The sequence below is a fragment of the Erpetoichthys calabaricus genome, chromosome 9, assembly GCF_900747795.2.
Source record: "Erpetoichthys calabaricus chromosome 9, fErpCal1.3, whole genome shotgun sequence".
Taxonomy (NCBI): domain Eukaryota; kingdom Metazoa; phylum Chordata; class Cladistia; order Polypteriformes; family Polypteridae; genus Erpetoichthys; species Erpetoichthys calabaricus.
The window spans coordinates 156,349,126-156,368,854 of record NC_041402.2 but is presented as its reverse complement, the minus strand read 5'-3'; positions in this window follow the sequence as shown (position 1 = coordinate 156,368,854).

The following is a 19,729-nucleotide window of genomic DNA, read 5'->3' as shown; positions in this document are numbered from 1 at the left end:
CTCTTAAACACCGAAGAGCAGCACTACGCACAGCGATCAGACGTCAATGTGAAAGCCGACGATGTGAAACCCCCCTCCCCCTCCCCAGAAGGGCGGTATGCTCCTGCCACTTCGCGTTCTGAATTGGAGCTGAATGCACGCTAAGGAGAAGTGGACTTTGTGCTGCTTGTCGCTTTGCGTGTCAATAATTTAAAAGCCTATACAGCAGCTGTTTTCCTGTCTCACTGCCTTGTCTTGCGTGAAGTTAAAATGATTTATAATAGAGATGTTACTCATATCCTTAGCCCGACATCCACATATCATATGTGTTAACAAAGTGTGTTTTATAAGTTTACATGTGTTTAAAGCATGTGGGATGGGTATTTTAAGGCTTAAAGTATAAAAATGTTTATTTATATGGTCTTTCTATGTTGCGGATTTTCGCCTATCGCTGATGGGTCTGGAACATAACTTCCGCGATAGGTGGGCGATCACTTGTATTTAAAAAACACGCAATACACTGAAGCTGCAATAGGTGAACCGCGATATGGCGAGGGATGACTGAACATCAAATTAAATAATTTGGATAACAGTAATTTTACAATGCAAAAAAACCCTTAAATACTACTTTCATTTTTTATTTTGTCAGAAAAAAATATCTTCCTAGTGGGAAACATATTCAACTGCTTAACTAAATCCTGAAATTACTTACTAAATACAATTCTTCTTTTGTTTGTCATCTTTTAATTCTTTGATCATAGTGTTTCTCCCATCTATTCTCCATTTTTTGTCTTCACAGCTACTCCCTTCTGCACATCCTAGAGGCATGGCATGAAATTTCAGCCTTTCACATTCCTTCCCTTTTCTTCCCTTTTTTGGACTCACTTCCACTTACCAACTGAACTCATGTCTACTCTCCTCTTAATTTAACTGGGGTATACTCTGTCCTGGAACTACTTTGAAGTGAAATCCAGCTAACAGTCCTGGGGTCAGACTAGAAACTACTGGAGTTATCCTGACAGACCTCTCCCTAGCGGTAAAGGGCCAGGCAACCCTATTCATAACACTTGTCCATCATACCAAAAAGCACAGAGCTAAAAAGAACCCATCATGCCATCTAGAAGCTTGACAGATTTGAGGTGTGATTTCCATTGACCTCCACTCTCCTGGATTTACATTGGTGCCCCAGTTGTCGTTTGTTTTGAAAACTCTTTAGGCAATATTGGGCATTCTGACCCCTGTCTACAATGGCTTATGATGATACTGCGGCAATGACAGTAGTGTCAGTGTGCCTGCCACTTGGGCATCTTACCACCAGTCCTACACTATAGCAGTATTTGCAATTTCAGCCCCTGACCCCTTATACAATGTAGAGTACATATACTGTACAGCATGTAGATCTATATTAGCATAGTCAATACTTACAGTAACATTTTATATTGTCTCTAAAAATGTAGACCATTTGCTACTGAAGTATGCCTTCATAAAATAAAAGGGAAAGGAAACAAAACCAAAGTCAAGGCTTTAACCTTTTTAAGTTTCCAGTAAGAGTACTAGTAGCTTTAATTAACCCACAGCTTTAAAGGAGATACTTGAAAAAAGATTGTCAGCACAAGCCTGAAGTCCTAAAGGCAGTAGTTCAGACCTTATTGATGGGGTTAACTCATTGAAATGCTAGCAAAAGAAAGAAGTGAGGAAGAAAACAGAGTCTAGATGGGGTGAATCATGATTGGTAAATAAACATTTGTAGCTTGTTTTTTTTTTTTTCCTTATGTAAATAGTTATGAGTGAAGGCAGGATTAAGGTTAGGGTTGCCTTTAGGGTTGAGGAGGAGGTGCAGCAGCAACGAGATATGAGAATCTAGCAAGATGGCGAATTGGCAGCCACGCAGAAGTTTGCCTCACATTATGTGAGGGCAGCAACCCATGTAAAACTGATGGCTGCTGGAAGACAACAATTTACTTAAAAGAAAGCTGAAGGAGTTCTGGTCCCAGCAAACGAACAGTTTAAAATGTATTTTTTACTGGAGGAAGGAATGAGAAGTTAAGCAAAAAATACACCTTTTATTGGTTAACTAAAAAGATTAAGATATGCAAGCTGTTGAGGCAACTAGGGCTCATCTTTCAGGCATCAGCTTTACAAAAAGAACAAGAACTTTCCAACTATGTGTGTTTGATCCATCAGGAACTGTAGGACAGCCTCTGTATCTAAACAGTGGAGGGCAGTTCGAGTTGGTTATTGGCAGGAGGCCCCATCTCTTGGGGGACCACCCACAAAACACATGGAATATAATACAGACAAGCAGATTACAGCAGATCAGCAAAAGTAACATTAACATAAATAAACTGAACAAAAAAAAAGGAATAAAAAGGACTTTGAACACCAGCCAGGGGGTTTTAATAGATTAGCATGCACTTAATCATCATTTTGATGTTTGCATTTGTGTTTTTACTGTAAATAAAGCAGCATATATCTGTGTCTTGAGATGCCCAGAGTCTGTACTGTGCCAGGGGTTACACAGCTTAGGGCATGAATGAATGATCCAACAATAATAATATTATGATAATAATTAATGTATTATATATATGGTAAAATATCTGATTTATGGGTTAGTTACTGCTTTGTCCCCTGTGATATGACAAAGACTCCATTTCCTTAATTGGACTAAGTGCATTAAGAAAATTGCTGAATGGATAAAAGAAAGATACAGAATGCTAACCTGCAGAGAAATTTGAATTTCTAGGATGTTCATGACATATTTTGCAATGTAATGAGCAATACCAGCAGTTAAAAAGTAGTTTTCACCGAATCTCAGCAGCTACACACTGTTAAGCAAGGGAAAAATTATGAAACCACATAAATAGAACATTTACCTAAATAGCTAAATCTGATATATAAAAATACCTCTGTTCTTTTAGAAACATAGATCATGTTCATTTTCATTATTATTTTGTGGCTGTAACCAAATAAATATGAAGGAATTCCAAAAAGTGATTTTATGATGGGCACCCTGTCGAGTTCAAGCCATCTATGCCTGCTGTTTAGAAACAAGACAAAGACACATGTCCAACTTTCCACCACTCTAACAAGCAAAAGTGGAATAAGAAAGATTTATAATGGAGTGGAAAAAATAACTTTTTAGCATTTTCCATTCCTCTCCAGAGAAAAATGATAACAACCATAGTAATGCTGTGTATCAAACATAAATAAATAGAAGAAAGGATTAAAGATACACTATAAACCAAGGGTGCTCAAGCTGACTAGGCAAATACACATAATCAAACTGTAGTATTGATATGCTAGCATTACTTTTAACCTTAAACTCAGAGGAAGAGAGTTACTAGCTGTAAAGTAAGACGCGACTTGAAAAAGATCTGAACCACAAAAAGATAATCTAATAAGCACCTTGGGATTTATATGTTTTTCTTTCCTTGCAATGGAGTTTTTTTTTTTTTTTTGAAAGTGAAACACTAGTAAAATGGGAAGAAATTGGGAAGCCTTGTGGTTTCTGCTTCATTTACTGTTGCAGATGGTTTTTCACAAGAATGGACACATATGTTTAGGTATTATTTCAGCACGACTGATTTGCCTTATGCCTCTACATGTGGTACTCTGATGACTGTAAAGGACTGCAAACTGCCAACACTGCTTTGAGTGGGGAAAAACAAAGACAAATGCTGACCATGTTCCATAGCTACATTTGGCACCAATTTATGGCTCTTACCTCTTTTTTTTTCTTTTCGTTTGAATCACAAACAGAGTAAACTCTGATGGCATTTAATGCGTAGCTGTTTTGAATGCCAGAGCAGCTTTCTAGAATAGCAACAGATAAAACACAAATCAGCAGAGAGAAAGCAACCACAACTGGTACCTTTTTGATGCCAGCTCAACGCCTACCCATATTTATATTATCAGATTTGACTTTTTTTAAGGTGGGGGTACATACGAACATATTCTAGTAATCATGGGAATACATTGGAAATTATTTTAGTTAACAATAGATAAAACACAAATGAGCAGAGTGAAAGCAACCACAGTTGTAATGGGTGCCTTCTTGATGACAACTCAACACCTACCCATATTTATATTACACTGGTCAACAAGAATTTTACTACTGGGATTCTTTCACCTTTACTTTAACACATTTCACTTGCTCACTCCAAATCTGAAAAACGTTTTCATCCAGCATGTCCCATTTCTTAGTTATGATGTCCCAGGTCTTGGACAACTAGGGTGACTGGACAGTAAAGGCGATGCGTTTCAGCATTTAAGAAATAAGTTTGGTCTTGAGAAAAGTGAAGCCAAAATTAAGGAAGGTGTTTTTGTTGGCCCTGAAATATGTGAACTAATGCTTGACGATGAGTTCAAAACGAAACTGAAGCCCAATGAATCAGCACCCTCATTCGTGTGGGTTGTCCAGAATTTTCTTGACTGTCACAGAGTAGAGAATTATACTGAGCTAGTGGAGAATATGCTGAAAGTATATCAGCTTATCAGAATGTCACTGAAGACGCATTTTGTACATTCTCATCTCGACTTTTTTCCACCAAATCTAAGCGATGTCAGAGATGAGCATGGGGAAAGATTTCATCAAGATATAAAGGTGATAGAAAACTGTATCGGGAAAAATTCACTCCGAGCGTGATGGGTGACTACTGTTGGTTCTTGCAAAGGGAGACGGATATGCAGTACAAGTGCAAAAGCGAGTGCCTCCTACATTTCTGGGCATGCTGACCTCACTTTTATATTGAGGTAAATTGACATAAATATGCTTTAACTTGTCTGTGGTTTGTTTTCAGAATAAACACATCAAAACAATTTTGGTAGGACATAGTCCAAACTCCAGATATCGTGTTGATATATTATATTGATATTCAAAAGTGTCAAAACATCAATGATATGTATTTTAAAAACCTGACGTGCTAGCTTAATTCCCATTTCATATATGAAATCAGTGTAAAAAACTTAATAAAGAGATGCTCTGTAGATCCCAGAAGAAAACAAAAAATATTTTTTTGTAGACCAGTGTTATCAGATTTTAGTTTTTTTTTTGGGTGAGGGTACGTAAGAACATATTCTAATAATCATGGTAATAAATTGAGAATTTTTTTAGTTAGCAATATGTAAAACACAAATTAGCAGAGTGAAAGCAACCACAATTGTGATAGATACCATCTCAACACCAACCCATATTTATATTATCAGAATTACTTTCTTGTAAGGGTGGTGGTACATAAGAACATATTCTACTAATCAGAGGAATAAACTGAGCATTTTTTTAGTTAACACTTCAATAAATAATTGAAACATCCATTAAATGATGGACTACCTATACTATTTGGATTGTTATATCAGTGTCATAGGCATTATTTTTGGTGCAGGTTAGTGGACAGTTTAAAGCCAGTTTAACTGGTCAGACGTATGTCTGGATGACCCAGTATGTACTTGCTATCCAGGATTCCAATGTGCATAAGGGGACAACATATTAATTAATTTACTGGCAACTTTAGAAGTAGTGTAGAGCTGAATTACAAAAGATGCCAATTCTCCCTTTTTTAATATTTGTTTAGAAATCCAAAACTTATTGCTGATTATATAATTAGCTATACATATTTACAATGCCAATAAAAATATTCACCCCTTGGAACGTTTTACATTTTATTGTTATATAACATTGAATCACAGTAGATTTAATTTGGGTTTTTTAGTACAAACATTATGCATCTTTTTCTGTTGATATAAATAAAATGTATTATCATTACTACTAAAACAGATCTCTGTTGAGTGCTGTTCTTTATTATTTACACATAAAAACCACAAAACTAGCGCCTTGTCCCAGTATTGCTCCCGCCTTATGCCCGATGAGTGCTAGGTTAAGCTCCAGCTGCTCCACTCTACTTTGGATAGGTGGATTTAGAAAATGGATGGACAGCTAAAACACAAACAAGGCAGGAAAATATTAGATGCATTTTTGGCAGCCATGACAGCCTTGAGTCTGTGTGCACAGGTCTCTCTCTACCAGTTTTGCACATCTGGACACTGCAAAACTGCTCAAGGTCTTTTCAAGCCTTTTTCAAGTACAGCCACAAATTCTCAGTGGAAGTGATACCTGGAATCCCTTCCAGGACATTAACACTGTTTTTTAAGCCATTCTTGTCCAGCTTTGGTTTTCTGTTTGGGGTCGTCTTGTTAGAAAACAAATCTTCTCCCAAGGTGCAGGTTTATTGTAGACTGCATCAGGTTTTCCTACAGGATTTCCATGTATTTTGCTGCATTCATTTTCTACTCTACCCTCCCAAACCTTCCACAGCCTGCTGCAGTAAAGCATTGCCACATCATGATGATGCTGCCACCACCATGCTTCACAAGGGAGACGGTGTGTTTTTGATAATATGCAGTGTTTGGCTCATATCAAACATTAGTCTGATGGCGAAAAAGCTAAATTTTGGTGTTATCAGACCATAGAACCATCTTCCACATGACTTCAGAGAATCCTATGTACCTTCTGGGAAACTCTAGCCGAAATGTAACGTATGTATTTTTTTAACAGCGGTTCTCTCTCCCACTCTTCCATAAAGTGGTGATTTGTGAAGCACCTGGTCAACAGTTGTTGTAAGCACAGTCTTTCCAATCTCACCCACTCTAGCCCCTTTATTAGTCTCCTTCATTTACAATCATTCAAGACAGCACCAATGTGTCTGTCAGTTTCCTAGAAATTTGATTCTGTTCATCTGGACAAAGTTTTTAAGTGGGAGAAATATTTCAAGACTTATCCAAGTCTCTTCCTCAGTCTCAATTGACTGCAGGTTTCCCCAACCTTATAAACAGTACCTTTGCTTAATCACAGAGACTAGCACCATTGACAAAGGGCCAGTTGATCAGTGATATGCAAATGTCTGTCAGTTTGCAGCCTGCATCTAAGTATTATACGTTTTTATTATGTTTATACCTGTTTCAGATTTTTCACTGTGTATACATGATACTCTACGATTATCAGACTCTCATTGATATTCATATTTCTGCTGGATCGTGCAATAGATTACTGAATGAACATTATTCTTACTGTCCTCCCTTCATTTCGCTGCTGCCATCAGGGGTATGAAGTTTGTCCTGCACCCTGAATGTGGTGAGGATTAAGACACACTTGGTTACATTCTATAGACATTTTACTTCATGCTTTCTAGTGATACTTATTGTGGTCTCCAGATGTTTCTTTACAGCCTCCGCAGTTTCATAGTGGTGGGGTGGACTATGGCAATCTTCATAAACTAGAATACTTGCCATACCTAATGATAGATCTTTGAATAGCAAAACTTTCATTCTAAACAATGTCTTTGTTTCATGTCATTTGAATTTCCTGTTTTAAAAGGAACCTTAGCTAAATCTGAATGACTCCAGTTCTGTTCTTGAGCTTTTTCCATCTGACTGCAGCTTTTTTCATACTCCTATTTGTGGCGGTGGTGGTCTGGCTGTGAACTTCATTCATCATTTTAGTTGTCATTTGTTGACTGCCAATGCTTATACATTAGCAGTTTAAGGTGGACCTGCTTCACTCAGTGCTTTGCGGCTTTGTGCATAGATCTCATAGTTCATCAAAGAATTTTATTCAGGACTTTCTGTTGTCAGTTATGATATGATGTGATTTGAGTCTTAATCCTTGGAGACTTCAATATTCACATATGTTGTCTATCAAAGCACTTGGTTATTCGATTTTTAGATGTTACTGAATTGTTTAATCTCATTCAGTGTATTACAGGCCTTTCTCATGAATGTGGACATACACTGGATCTTGTATTATCCTATGTATCATCTAGTTGTAATGCCAAAATGATTAGTATGTGTTCTTCTGATCACAGTCTTGTTAAATTCAATGCTAACTTGCAAATCCTACTTCCTAGTGCAATTGTAACCATAAACCGTACAGTTTTTTGTTTTTAACTCTTCTACTCCTAATCACTTTTCCAATGTTTATCTGGCTTTTGTACACAATGATTTGCCTTACTTCTCTCCATTACATTTTAGCACTGAGGATCTGGTTAATAATTTAAATTGTTCGTATATTCTGAATTTTGCAGTCCCTCTAAAAATGACAAAACAAAGAGAAAAATGAAATGTTGGTTGGAATTAAATTTTGTTCAACCAAGTGAATTAAAAACAGAATATAGTCTTTTTGGCCCTTCATCCTCTGTAATAGTATCAACAGTTTTTTAATCCACATTAGATCTTTTGTTTGAAACCTTGCTATAATTTTTGACCCCATATGACAAACAAATAAATACTGTCATAAGAAGTTCTATAGTTTTTTTAAGGTTAGGGTTATCACCAAGGTTAAGCCATTTCTGTCTTTTGATGATCTGCAAAAGCTGCAATTCCTATATACTTTTATTTGTTACTCAACTACAATTAATTCAAAAAGCTGTTGCCAGAGTCTTGATTGGCACAACAAGAAACATCACATTCTATCTACAGGGTAAATATTAGAATTTTTGTAGTCTGTATTCAAAGACGTACATGGTTCTGCTGTAGCTTATTTTGCTGATTGCATTTGTTCTTACTCATCCACAAGGTCTCTCAGATCATCTAATCAATTACTACTGTCAGTCCCAAGCCTGAATCTGAGGGGTGACCATTCTTTTGCAGTAGTTGCCTCCATGTTCTGGACAGCCTGGCCCATCTTTTAAGATCAGCTTCTTCGATCGATTCTTTAAAATCTCAGTTATAAAGGCATTTTTATTCACTTGCTTCTAGGTCTCCATGAAAGACTTATTCAATTTTGCAATTTTTGTTTTTTTTTTGTTTTATTGTATATTTAGTTTTATGGCTGTTAACTGTTAGGTTTGTCTCTTACTTGAGTGTTACTTCACTCTGTTTTACATTTTTATTCTAATGCATCATCTTTCAATTCTTTGTTTCTGACTGGTTGTTGATTTTATTATTGTAAAGCACTTTGGTCAACTTTTAGTGGTGTGTAAAGTGCTATGTTAGTAAATTTGACTTGTGAGTGGCCTACCATAGGCAGATCTCCAGCTCTGCCATACTCTTTCCATTTCCTAGTGACTGGTTTAACTGGACTTCAAGGGATATTCAATAACATTATTTGTCTCTACTTGTGCTGGACTTGTGCTTTTCAATCATCTTTTCATGGAGTTGCTCTGGGTGTTCTTTTTGTGAGTCTTTCGGACTCGCCACAGGTTGGACCTTCCAGCATTTAGGCTCCCATCAATTGAAAATCCCTGACTACAAACAGGTGATCTCAATTTAAATGATCATGTGACTTCTAAAGCCAATAAGCTACACCAGTGATGAATTGGGTGAGTCATATTAAAGAGTGTGAATATTTACAGTATGCGATCAATTATTTTGTATTTTATATTTGTAATTAATTTAGACCACTCTGCAGAGATCTGTTTTTACTTCGAAACCAAAGAGTCTTTTTATGCTGATCAGTGTCAAATTAAATCCACTGTTCATACAGTGTGAAACATTCTAAGGTGTCAATACTTTTTATAGGCACTTAAGTTATGTTTCCATTGCTTTAGCAAATATCATTTAAGCAAACAATTTTAAATATGGTTAAACTGGCATCTCATTCTCAGTTGTCCCTGCCTTGGGCCCAGTGGTGCTGGGATAGACTCTTGCCCCCTTGACTGTAAACTGGTGTAATGTTCAAGGTACCTAGTACAATGTCAGGGAATAACTTACATAAAGAAGGCCAAACAGACTTGAACCATAATTGTATTTGTCTACTAAAAACTGATGTATTAAAAAGGAACGTAATGGCTGTTTGCGATATACTAAAGGAGAAGGTTGGAAGTTAATTGTGTTTTACCCCTAACCAATATTGTACAGAGATGGGTGTAATCTATAGCAGACTGCATTCCCATCAGTGCTGGTTAGTGACCTGGTATACCAATAAAACAATGAGAGAAAGGTTAGGAGCCTCTGCTGATGCAGTGTGTTGCTGTACCCACAACATGATAAACTGCCTCAGGATCCCAGATTGGGACCCAAGTGCAGCTGTGCGACGGGTGACACCTCAGTACTACACTAGTTCAGATGAAATGGAACAGTGTGAGTTTTTTATGGTGGTTGGAGTACCAATCCTGCCACCAACCCCCAAGTTTTCCTGGCAGGTTGAATGGCCTACTTGCAGGGCTGGATGCAGATTAATGTCATACCCAGGACGAAGAAATTTTAAGTTAAGGTCCTTGCTCGAGAGCTCAACAGAGTAAAGCCACTTCTGGTATTTATGAGATTTGAACCAGCAACCTTCCGATTGCCAGTGCAGATCCCTAGTCTCAGAGCCACTCCACCCCGTAATAGGACAATAGTGTTTATAAACTTATATACCAGTACTTTGTTTATATCGTAGCATTGGGATATTTCAGAAATTTTGCTATGTGATAAAATCTCACTATAACTATACTATACAATGTTATTGGAGCTACTCAGTTTGATCTGTGTCTTGTTACTGAGATCAGGCTTAATATATCTGAAATGACACCTTTAGTTGATGTAGCATTAAAGTCTTTCATGTTCATTCTTAAATCAAGAAATATTGGTCATTTAGATGTAAAAAAACAGACTTACCTGACCCACTAGCAAAAGCTTGGCCTCAGAATCAAATGTGTCCATAAATAAACTGTAAACTTAGATAATAAAATACTGAAATTAGAATGTGACAATGTGGCTGTCATGTTGAAAATTTAGAAGATTAAACAATAAGCTGAACATGAGAATGAGAATGGAAAGTCACAGATGGTACAAAAAGTTAAGTAAGATGTGGGAGGATCAGAACATTTGAAACAAGAATGTCTAATATTAGCAAAATTAAGTTTGTAAAGAGAGGCAGATCATCTTGAACATAGAGAAGAAGGTCAGAATCTGTCCCATCTATGCTGTAAGACTAATATTTTTATTATTACCTACACTTTGTATTTAGTCCTTTATCTTTGTGGTTTATTTTCGTGCATTAATAAGTAGGCTGAATTCTTTTACTATAAATTTAGAACAGATTCTTACATTTTTCTGGTCTTAGAGGTTCAGGATGGGTTAACATAGGGATTTCATTGAAAGGATAAGCTGGGTTAGGAATGTTAAAAACAAGTAAACAAACCTGTTAAAGTCTCAATGTAAAGGCGCAATGTTGAACTGGGGAAATCAGCTTCAGATACACTAGCAGCACTACAGTGCTAAAGCTGATTTCCCCAATTTGCACATGAACATGATGTTAGCATATTGTTCAAACTGTGACATTGTGCTGAATGACTATGCACACGTCTGAATCAAACTGTAATTAAAACAGTACTACACACAGAAACCTATCCAGACCTGTTGTAAATGGTCTACAGACGTGCTGCGCTCCCCTCCACAACAAAGTGTGTGTAATCTGGTCTCTCACTCTCCCGCTATATTACAATTCTGGGAACTTTTTTACTGCCCCTCGTGGGTAGTCTTACAATAATTTTATGTAATGAGGAAAAAATGTATGAAATTTCACATTCTTTCAGGTCCTCATATTACACATGAAAACAGTATTTATCATAAGTACTGTATATTACTATATAGCGGGTTGGATAATGGATGGATTGATATTACTAGACTGCACTCAGCAATTTTTAATCTGTCCATGCTATAAATTATGATCATGTAGCCATATAGATTTAAAAAATGTTTTATGTTCCTACTAAACTCAATAGGGTTTTGCCAGATTGTTGAAGGCCAACTATCACTGTCATTGGATCTCATTTTAATGCATGTTTTTGAGTCAATATTTAACTTTCTCTAACATTTACTGCAATAAGTCAGTACTTAATTATGTTTGACTTGTTCATGCCCTCACCAATAAAATCAGAGATTACAGCAAGCACAGTGCAGCTTATAGACAGTAATGCTACAGAATATATCCAGTGATATTTGTTCTTCTAGAAAAAGTGACTGGTCACTTGGACAAAAGAATCAACCAGACTATACACAAAAATAAATAAATAAATAAATAACAAGTGCTGCGGTGGGTTGGCACCCTGCCCGGGATTGGTTCCTGCCTTGTGCCCTGTGTTGGCTGGGATTGGCTCCAGCAGACCCCCATGACCCTGTGTTCGGATTCAGCGGGTTGGAAAATGGATGGATGGATAATAAGTGGAAAGTCAAATCCATTCCAGGTGACCAGAATGAAAACTTTAGAATCGAAATTTTTAGTCAAAACTAACAAGACAAAATGTCAAAAATCAGGGATCAAGAGAAAGGCATATTTGTATGGAGTAATATTTAGGACAAAATTAAATAAATAGATAGTAAATAAATAAAAGTACTATGGAAAGTGACAAAAATTTAAAAGCATGAAATGTGAGTGTAAATAAATAAATGTGTCATGGAATGTTTTTTGTTATTTATCATTCTGTCCTTAATATTCCTCCGAATGCAACATGAAATGTAGCTTAAATTTAAAACTTTCAGTCATCAAAGCTTAGAGGGGGTCTATAGCAAGTACTGTTTTTTGATTGGTGAATCATCCGCAGAATGGACATACGTGCTTTGCTTGACATTGGAACCTTGTGGCTCATGCACATGCTCAAAGTTGTGACTGCACGTTGTCCAGAATTACTGTACGAAGTGGCTACTATAATTCTATAAACTCCAAATGCATTAATAGGGGCCTGCATCTGAAGTGTCTTTTGTAAATTTCTGCATTTGATGTCCGAAGGATTAAGACAGTTGTACTAACAATTCAGCAATTAAAACACAGCACTAGCTAGAGCCGCCCTCTCAGCTTTGACGACTGAAAGTGACAGTTTTACATTCAAGCCATATTTCGTGATGCGTTTGGAGAAATATTATGAACAAAATTAAACAAATAAATAAGTAATCAACAAAAAACATATTCCATTTATTTACTTATGCCCACATTTCATGCTTTTTTTTATTTATTGTCAAATTTCACAATACTTTAATTTATTTGAGTATTTATTTAATCTTGTGCAAAACAATCCTCCATGTATTTGTACGTTTTAGGGAAGTTTTGAAGCACAGCTTTGGATGCTGCAAAATTGGCATCACCATATAAAGCGTTAGGTTGGTGACATCATGTGTCACAGCAATGTGCCATTGTGTCACAACATGTCACAACAACAGAGCTTCAAAATGGCAGCATATGTGGAAAACAAAATACTGATTCAATAAAATAACCAAAAATAAAGATAATAAACATTGATCTTGATAAACTATACCATAAAATTAATTATAAATGTGATTTGTCTGAGGTTAAAAACTTCTGTTCAACTAACTTAAATTATCTGGAAAAAATGTAATTAAGGCAGAAAATATTAAGTCGTAACATAATGGAGAATTGCATCTGTGTCTAGTTTAATTTAATTTCATTACTGTTTAATATATTTTATGGCATTCAGTGCTTGAAGCGAAACATTCCACACCTACAACACTATTTCTGTAACATTGCCTAGGGTTTCTAAGTAAAAACTAGAACACAAAGGTTAGATGTTAAGAGCTTTGAAGCATTTAATGTTCATATGCTAACATACATTAAATCTTGTCTCTACTGTTTAAGGTGGCAGTTTAACCTTTGTGTCATTACATTGTCAGGTATTGAGAGATTAAATTCCGACTTTCTGCAAAAGCTTATAAAATCCTTCATCTCCGTCTACACACTTAACCCAACAACAAAATCAAAACTAGATGAAAGCCAAATATGGGTATCCTTATATACATATATTTTATTTTATAATTACTAAGAGTTCAATCAGCTTAAACATACTTACTAATACAAAACAATGACATAAGCGTACATAATGAAACACATAATAAAACAACTTAAATGTATAGCAATGGAGATATTACCAGGTTTTGGCTGAAATGTCAAAGAAATCCTAATAATAAAGTTTTCAAGCTAACACAAAGTAGGCCCAGTTGGTAATGGAAGGGGTAAAAAACACAGTAAAAGCATTCTTGTAGAAAATAAACTTTTTGTGTTTCCTTAATAAGAAAATTTGAAGTTAACATTAACAAAGTCATATGATGGTGGACCTAGGCCAAGAGATTTCCACCTCCTACTGGGCATCTTATGATAAATACTGTTCTTTGAATCTTTACTTTCCTATCATGGTCTGGCGCTTTGTGTCACATCTTTGATGGCTCTCATTCTTGATGTCATGTTTAACAAGGAGCAATTTAGGGTAAAAACACAAAAATAAAATTGGGAAGCAGTCACAAGTAAATAATAACTGTGATGACTATAGTTTTATTTAAAAATAATAGCAGTATCTAACAATCTAATCAGGAATTCCATTAAGTACTGCACAAATAATGAGTTTTCAGATTACCTTTAATCGCAGAGGCTGATGTGGCATCTCTTATTCAAGCTGGCAGATCAGTCCAAAGATTGGTATCTGTTTACTCTATAGGTTCTATGTCTTTCACCCAATTATCACAAAAAAATTTTGCAACACATCATACTATCTATCTATCTATAGAATGCATGCTTTAATGACTTAATTTATGTAAAGACAGTCAAGGCTATTTCTAGCTTTACATGTTAGGAGGATGTTTCTTAAGACTGATGTTTGTTTTTTCTGGTCTTAGTAATTATTCCTGTGGCAGCAATTTCAATTAACAGCAGGCTGGAAATAAAAAGATTTGAAATGCCTCTGACTAAATCGTTGCAGCAGTTAATTCTACCAGATATAAGTGCATTTGCTGTATTAACTTTTTCACGTCTTGTGTAGCGTAAAACACTTGAATTTTCCTATATTACTTACCTGGAAAAATCACATTTTAAATAAGGCACTAATGAAAGTAAAACATAAAATGTAATTCCCAAATTCGGAAAAATCTTCACTGAGATCTTTTGAGTTAAGATTGATAATATCTTGTAACTTTGTGTATAATTTCCATCTGCTAATACATTTTATGTCTAAGCTCAAGTAATTAATACTTACACTGTTCAAACTCAGTATTTAATTAGATAGATAGATAGATAGATAGATAGATAGATAGATAGATAGATAGATAGATAGATAGATAGATAGATAGATAGATAGATAGTGTCGCAGATTGAGGACCTTGTCGTCCTCTTGAACCCTCTGACTCGACTCCAGACACCAGGTAAAAGTCCAAATATTACTTTTATTTGAAAACTACAGTGCACAAAGCACCCTCCACTCCACAATACTCGTAAATCAATAAACAAACCACAATAATCAATAATCAGTCCTCCACACTCCCAGACACTTCGCCACCCTTCCTCCCAGCTCAGCTCAGTGTACTGGTTTCCCAGAGTCCTTTATATAGTCCCTGACCCGGAAGTGTTTCTCCCTTCTGTCCATGTGATCATGAACACTTCCGGGTCGGATAAAAAGCTCCTTTCTTCAACCCGGAAGCACGTCGTTTCCTCTTGTCATGTGATCATGACGTACCTCCGCGTTATAGGGCAAGTAAGAGTCCGGCAGCCTCCCCACAGCGACACCTGGTGGTCCCCATGGTATCCAGCAGGGCTGTGCATATAAACTACAAAGTCCATGAGGTCCTGCTGGAATTTGGGGAACATCCACGCTGTTGGGAGAGCTCCACCTGGCGGCCTGGGGGTTAGGGCAGGAATATTTAGCCGGCCACACACCACAATAGATAGAGAGATAGATAGGTAGATAGATAGAGAGATAGATAGATAGATAGATAGATAGATAGATAGATAGATAGATAGATAGATAGATACTTTATTAATCCCAAGGGGAAATTCACAAATATATATTTAAAGATTTTAAATTTAACATTAAATTTAATTAAACGCACATGAACTGATAAGATGTTTTCAAACTACAGTATACCGGTATTTCCCAGTGGTGACATACAAATAAAAGGTGGGGTGGTAGCCCTACCACTGGGTCATAAGGGACACCAACTTTAATTCACAACATAATCATGGAGTACTTCCGTCAGTTTGTACATTTCACAAAACAGTTTGATAAGAATTTGGTAAATCACATAACAGTTATGAAACTGAATTGCATAATAAAAACTCCCAAAGGCTGTTTTTTCTAAAGCTACTTTTCCCTTAGCATTTAAATCTGAACCCTTTGACCCCACTTAGTTCAGACTTTTTGCCGAATTTTGGGAACTTTCTTTTACATTTTTACATATTTGTGTCTCTAAAACTCATGTGACTTTAATCTTCTACTTCTAAAAATACATTTTAAAATATAAACTTTTTCCTTATTGTTCATTACAGGCATTTTTATGTTCACTATGCATTTATGTGAATGGTTTCATGAAAGTAATATTTTAAAAAAATTTTCTTGCTCTGTCTTTTGTTAATTATATTGGTTTCTATATTGTTTTGATGAGCATGTAATGAGACTCTTTATTAACTCAGATAGATAGATAGATAGATAGATAGATAGATAGATAGATAGATAGATAGATAGATAGATAGATAGATAGATAGATAGATAGATAGATAGATAGATAGAACTTTTTTTGTCCCCAGGGAAACATTGGCTTTTAACAGACTCTTTTAAATAAATAAACATAATAAATAAACAGGTAGATAAATAAACAAATCACTAAATATACAAACACACTTTGGTCTGGAAACACACCAGAATGACCATAAAGCAAGAAAATAAAAAAAAAGAAAAGTTCTGACTTGGCTGTTACAGTCACAGTGAGGCATTATAGAAGTGAATTGCTGTTGGTATAAAGGAGCCCCATTATGGTTTTTTGACACACGTTTGCTGAAATAATCCATTGTCTGAAAGTCCACAGCATTAGAGTGTCAGAGTAGGGATATGCAGCATTGCTTGTAATGACTGTGAATTTTGTTTTAAATCTCTCCTTCACTACTACTTCCAGGGGGTGAGAGAGTGTTCCATAACTGAGCCTGTCCTTTTAATTAATTTCATAATAATAATAATAATAATACATATTATTTATATAGCACCTTTCCTAAGCTCAAGGCGCTTCACAGAGTCTCAGAAAGAAACAGCAGGTATATGTAACATTGGATATAAATGTTTCCTCAATAGAAGACTAAAACACATAGATGAAGGATATAAAAACATTAAATAGAATAAAAGACAATAAACCAGAGTAAAATTAAACACTAAAAGAAAAAAATAGCAAATAACATCATTTGAGATATGACACACACACAAATTATACTGAGCATCTGAACAGACAGAAAAACTGGAAGACAGGGCAGAATGTCAGGTTAAGTTAAAAGCCTTCCTGAACAGAAGAGTTTTAAGTTGTTTTTTAAAAGACTGAATGGAGTCAGCTGATCTCATTTAGCGAGGTCATTCCAAAGTCTTGACACTATACAGCTAAAGGCCCTGTCACCCATAGAGTTCAGGTTAGTGTGGGGCACAACAACATTGAATTGCCAGAATCAGAGGACCTTAGTGGGTGAACAGGAGCATAGTGATAGAGAAGGTCACTGATGTAATCTGGTGCAAGGCCATTTAAAGTTTTGTAGGTTAACAACAGAATTTTATATTCAATCCTGTAAGACACAGGGAGCCAGTGGAAGCGAAGGAGGATGGGTGCTATGTGCTCGTTGTTGCTGTTTTGGTTTTAACATTGAAACAGAGTTGAGTATTATCTGCATAAAAATGATAATCCAGTCCATAGCTACGAATGATTTGGCCAAGGGGAACCATGTAGATACAGAAGAGCAGAGGGCCAAGACCAGAGCCCTGCTGAGCAACTACCTGTGTAACTGATGCTAAGTTGGATCTCCTGTTACCAATACTAACAAACTCTTGACTTGCCTGTCGGTCAGACAGGACTCAAACTACTTCTGGACAGTAGAATGTCATGTCTGACAGTGCCAAATACTGTAGGTATACTGTAGGTCTAACAGAATTAATACAACGGTTTGTCTAGAGTCTGCTGCCATAAGCAAATCATTGGTTACCTGAACTAGAGCGGTTTCACAGCTGTGCTGCACCCTGAAACCAGACTGAAAGGTTTCATCAAATTGTAAGAAGTAATTGGTGAGTTGGGAGGCTACAACATTCTTAAGAAATCTAAGATAGAAAAGGTAAGTGATAAATAGGCTGAAAATTGTTAAGAATGTCAGCATCAAGATCAGAATGTTTTAACACTGGGGTTACCGAAGTGATTTTAAAAGTGGCTGACACAAAGCCAGTGTCAAGGGATGTATTTATTATTGTCGTAACAGTCTGATTTTTTTTTGTTTCGCCTTATACAATTTCTTGTATTAGGAATTTGGTAGTTTTCGCATACTCCTTGGGTCAGAGCGCAGGGTCAGCCATTGTACAGCACCTCTGGAGAAATTACAGGTTAAAGGCCTTGCTCAAGGGCCCAGCAGAGCAGGATCTCTTTTGGCAGTGACGGGGATTTGAACCGGCAACCTTCGGGATACCAGCACAGATCCTTAGCCTCAGAGCCACCACTCATGAAGGCAGGCTTTAAGAAGTGTGGTGGGGATGGGGTCCAGTACACAGGTAGTGGGCCTCATCTTACAAAGCAGGACATTATGTGACTGGTGAAAATTTAGAAACAAAGCTTGAGAATTCACTGGTCTTTTCTTGAAGTGATGTTACTGGCCCAGCACACCATAGTGTAGAAAATCACACTAGCCTTCACAAATTTGCAGAACTTATAAAAGATACCACTACCTGGAACACAGTATCTTAAGAAAAAAAAAGTCTGCTTTGACCTTTCTTATATAGCTCCTCTGTATTACTAGACCAATCCATCCTGTTATTTATATGGACCTCCAAGTACTTGTGGCCATGCTCCACCTCTACATCTACTCCTGGAATAGTGACTGGACATAGAAGTGCTTTAGTGTTGTAAAAGTCAATAACCAGTTTCTTGGTTTTGCTGATACTAAGTTTTTTAAATGCCTTACAGGCCCCAATGCTTTAGTTAATTTTTTTCAACACCTGTGGACTATTTAAAGGATCCTTCAGTCACTGTTTCGTGGAGTGGCACTGTATTAGACTGTGCTCCTACTTGCCATTCCTTTTGTAGTCTTTCAATTATTTTGAAATTACTCAATTAATTTTTTTTTTACCTTTTTGATTAATGTTTTGTATTTTATTTAGGATTTTGGCTTTCTTTGGCTTTGTTGATGTCAGTTTGGATTTTTTAAAAATTATTAAATCTTGTAAATTTCAGGTGGAATTTTTGCCCTTAGCATTACTGTTATAAAATTAATTTTTGTGCTTGGTAAAAGTTTTCAGGGGTTTCCCTCCATTTTGTTCATTATATATTTGCTGGTAAATTATGATGATCAGTTTGTAGCTTTTTTGTTTTTAATTCTTATTAGATTAAATGTGTTCTTCATTATTTGACTTGAATTGTTAAAATTGGAAATTGAAACCTTTGTTACCTATTTTCACAACAGAAGTATTGATCGTTGTCATCTTTGGTAAATCAGGCATCCTACTACCAGAACAAACATGAAATGCATCATCACAGATCAAATTGTGCCTTTGTACATCTTTTCTCTTTTTTACTGTTCCTCAATGTTATAATTGTACAAATAATGCTTAGTTTTAACTTATTTTTTAATTGTTGTAATGGTGATGTCATGAACACTGCCATTTTAGTATACGTTGGTTAATAATTGGCTGTGTCACACTGGCATTATGGTAGCCATCTTACACAAGATTACCTTGTGTTCTTAAAACCTTTCAAACTTTGTATAAAATAAAGGGGAGAATTGGCATGAGACCTAGTACTTGCGTATATAATTTGGTTCTTAATCTGC